The 4,540-nt window shown below is 43.6% G+C and overlaps 1 pseudogene; it reads left to right on the forward strand.

Annotated features, from left to right (window-relative positions):
- Window positions 1-4,540, forward strand: part of LOC119594351 — a 26,883-nt pseudogene that overhangs the window by 15,763 nt on the left and 6,580 nt on the right.

Consider the following 4,540-nt stretch of genomic DNA (forward strand, 5'->3'; position numbering starts at 1 on the left):
TTCTAAACTGTTGTCTGTGAAGTAACATCTTTGGGAAAAATTAAATAACTATTTTTAAAGAGGAATGATTTTGAACATTTCTCAAGATTAAGAATTCCAGGGGTTACTTGTTCCCCCCAGAGAAAGTAGGGTTATTAGTATTTGTCTCTTCATTAATTAACCCATAATACTTATTTCTCTGTCTTTTCAGGAGGGCCAACTGTGAGGAATGTTTATGATGACAAGAAGCTAAACTAAAGATCGGGAAAGATAAAGGGGACTAACAGTCGACCAGATCAGTGCTGATCGTGTGACTTTCCTAGCACAGCAGTACTGGTCCCTGATACCAAGGATTCACACCTACCATACACCCACAGAAATTCAGGATGTCTACCAGAGTGAAGTGAAAGCAACAGACTTCGAAACAAGACGAATTTTTTGTCCGGGAGTTGAGCCAGTATCTGGAGAATTTTTTTGGGGCCCAAAACAAACTCAGAAAATGCCTCACCTGCTCACCTCATGTCGTGGTTGTCCTGGTCAACGAGAAAATTTCCCAGAACGTGTTCCTGCATGGGACTCTTTTGTCAAGCACCCTGAACCTTTTCCCATTTCCTGGGCATTTGATGAAAGCCTGCTTGGATACCACCAGGAAAATTTACCCAGAAGGAGCAGACTCACATGATTGTGTTCTTGAATCATCTCTAAAATAGTATTAAAACTGATCTTATAAGAATGATCAGCCCCCCGTTTCATATAACATTTTGGAATGCCTGCGGGGGGTCAGCTCAGACAGTGCTAAAGGAATTTCCAAATTGGGGCCCAAGGCTTTGAAAAAACAGCAAACACAGGAAAGCTAAAAGAAGATGAACTGGAGAACTTCAACTTTGATAAAAAGTTTCTCTACAGTTTTATGCACATTCATCCCAAAGTTATCCACAATTCCAGCTGATGAAATGGGGGTGTGGCACAGGATGTTTCCATTATTGTGAGCGATTTCTTGAACTCAGATTGATTGGAGTCTCAGCTGCCACTAGGAGGTTCTTCAACACACTGCTGATTCTTGTAACCTTTAGTTAATGTCAGCTGTCAACACTTGCTGCCAGAGGGGAAAGGGCAAGTTGTTTGCTCAGCTGCTTTACATTCTGAAGTCTATGCACAGTTTGAATCAACGATAACACTGGCCAAACCACTCCAGATTTAGATGTTATAAAATCCATTATGATAAAGTGAAAGTTTTGCAGAGCATTGCTTTAAAGAATTTTGAAGACCTCACCCCGTTTAGCTTTTCCAGTATTGCTTCAGTAGATGATACTGCCACACTCGGGCAGCATGTAGAACAGTTGGAAGATGCAGATTTGCAGAGACTGTGCCACTTGTTGGCTTTTTACTCCCAGAAGCTGATAGCAATGAAGTGACAGGAAGTTCCTGATTGAAATATCCTGTGGAAGTACCACGTCGCATATCACAGCTTGAATCTATTATAGAATGCCTCTGTATCCACAGAACAGATATTTGGGATTACAACATAGTTCCCTCTGAGTTTCTTTCTCTGGTGATGCTTGCTTAGCATTGGCCAAATTGAATCTCCAGTTTTCTCACTCTGCATGACTATTTGCTGAGAAAATTTGACTTGTTCAGATTAGAGTCACTTATGAGATTCGCCAGGATATTGAAGATGTTCTGATGAACTCCCCGTGGGCAGCCGAAGATGGATCTACTTTGTTCGTGGCTGGGCTCGCATGGCACAGCCAATTCAGAACTTTTCTGTCTGTGAAGTAGCCCCAAACCAAACGTGGGTGAAGATAACCATCAAGGGGCAGGGCAGACATTACAGTTAACTTGATGTCAGGAGAGAGATAAAGAAAGAATGGGGAAGCCCTTAGGAAGCATGATGTTTGCCTCCTGCTTTCTGTGAGGCTACCAAAAATTTTATCCAAACCCTGAGGGAAGCTTTCCAGAGGAGTGGGGTGTTAGGTACGTCCGAGGCTGTGAAGTGGAAGGCATGTTGGATGAAAATGGCCGTGTCATAGAAGAAGGACCGGGGCCCAAAACCAGAGCTAAAGGAGATACAAGGACCTTTCCCGAGTTTGGCTCGACTGCAACCAGTACAAATTGACATGACAACATCAAAACTGGCAGCAACAGTGAAGATGTGTATGAACTTTCAATGTTCTTATGAGAAGGAAGCCAAAGGAGAACAACTTAAAAGCTGTCCTAGAAACAATTCGTGACCTGATGAATACCAAGTGTGTTGTGCCAGATTGGCTGTTGGACATTTTTTAGGCTATGGCGATCCTGGTGCGGCCCTTACCCCGCAGAGAGAAAATCTCTGGCCACTCTAGATTTTAATGATACCTTCCTTAAATTTGAGCATTTGAGAAAGATTTTTTTCCAAAGATACACCATAAATCATAACCAAGGCAAGTAGAGACCCACCATTTAAGTTAGCTTTTGAAGACCAAAGTCTACTAAACGGGCAGTCCGAAGGTAAGATAAAAAGTTTCTAAGATTATCATGTGGAACCATATGTTATACCAAGTCGTGGTCCGTACCCATACACTGTGCCCCGTAAGAATCGTGTACAGTTCACTCCCACTCAGGTTGAAGCCATTAGGTCTGGTATGCAACCTGGGCCCTTTCAATGGTAGTAGGTCCACCAGTACAGGAAAGACCGATGTGGGTGTACAAATCATCTTTTAATATTTATCACAACAACCCGCTGAACGCACACTTGTTTGTTACACATTCGAACCAGGCACTTAACCAACTCTTTGAGAAGATCATTGCTCTAGATGTGGAGAGAGGCATCTGCTGCTCTTGGCACGGAGAAGAGGCCCTTGAGACTGAAAGGACTTCAGTAGGTATGGGCGCGTAAAATATGTCCCTTGAGCAAAAGATTGGAGTTACTTGATGAAGTCACTCGTCTGAAAGAGTCCCTGGGAGTGGCTGGGGAGATGGGGGCTTCCTGTGAGACTGCAGGGTACTTCTTCCTGCAACAGTCCTAGCACGCTGGGAACGCTACCTAGCCAGGTCACAGCCACCCCTGGAAAAGGGTGTCAATATCCATCAAATCCCGTGAACTGTTTCCTTTCCATGTCTTCTTTAGCAATGCACCACAGCCACTGTTTAAACAAAGATTATGAAGAGGAAAATGGAAATTGCTGAGGGGGGCTTTAGGGATTTGGAAAACATTTTCACACAGCTTAAAAAATTTAGAGCTTTTGAGATGTTGAGAAATGATTAGATCGTACTAGATATCTGTTGGTTAAGGAGGCAAAGATATTGCTATGACCTGTACACATGCTGCTCTGAAGCGCCGTGAACTGGTGACTTAGGATTCCAATTTGACAATATTCTGATGGAAAAAGTGCACAGATTCTTGAGATTGAACCTTCATTCCTTTATTGCTACAAAATCCAAAGATGGGCGAAATCGTCTGAAGCGCTGGTGATGTTTGGGAGATCACCACCAGCTTCCCCTGTAATCAAGAACATGCCTTCCAAAAATACAGCAATTGTGAAAAAAGGCTTTTTCCCTCTTTTTGAGACTAGTGTCCCACTTTTCAGCTAGATGCCCAGGTCGTGCTCGTCCCTCTATTTGTGCGTTATATAACTGGCGATACAAAAACTTAGGAGATTGCCTCACGTCACCTCCTGGCCAGAATTCCGTACAGCTAAAGCTGGCATGTGGTATGAGTATCAACTGATTAAAGTGGAAGACCTTGAAGGTCGTGGAGAATCAGAACCACGAAAAAACTTCTACCAAAATCTAGCAGAGGCAGAATATGTGGTACATTTATACATGTACAAAGCGATTGTTGGGTTAAACCTGCATCCAGATATCTCTGTTGACCACATATAATGGGCAGAAAGAACTCTTGCGTGATGTGGTTGAACAGAGATGTGCACAGAATCCTTTGTTTGGCCGTCCACACAAGATCAGCACTGTGGACAAGTACCAGGACAGCAGAATGACTACATCCTATTGTCTTTGGTGAAAAACGTGCAGTGGCCATCGAGGATGTGAGGCGTTTTTGGTTGTAGCAATGTCAGAGCTAGACTTGGCCTCTACATATTTGCCCGTGTCCTCTTCTTCAAGAACTGCTCAAATGCGCCAGCTTTCTCCTTGCTCACAAAGGCCCCTACAGTTGCAGCTGGCCCCCTTTGGGGGAACGTCCCCACAGAAAAACCATACACACAACCACCAAATGGAGAAGCTGTGGTTGTGAAAGATGTAAATTTACATGAGCAGTGGGTTCATCAGCTTTACTCTGTGTGTGCCACCATCAACTCCATCGTAGTCTGCAGGCAGGTCCTGGCGCCATGATGACACATGAAACTGCCACCAACACAGGCTCGCTATGACTCTGACGAGGAAAAGCCGCAAAGAGGAAGCGCAGCTGACACTCTCATTGTTAACGAGGTTTGGGGAGCAAGTAATGCTTTCTGTGAAAGGAAGAGAATGGATGGTAGATAGTTGACTGTACCTTATTTGGTTTTATGTTAGGATGCAGTTATATTTTTTTGATTTTGTTTTTTTTGGTAAATGAGGGAAACACCTT

This window comes from Penaeus monodon, chromosome 33 (assembly GCF_015228065.2).
Source record: "Penaeus monodon isolate SGIC_2016 chromosome 33, NSTDA_Pmon_1, whole genome shotgun sequence".
Lineage (NCBI taxonomy): Eukaryota > Metazoa > Arthropoda > Malacostraca > Decapoda > Penaeidae > Penaeus > Penaeus monodon.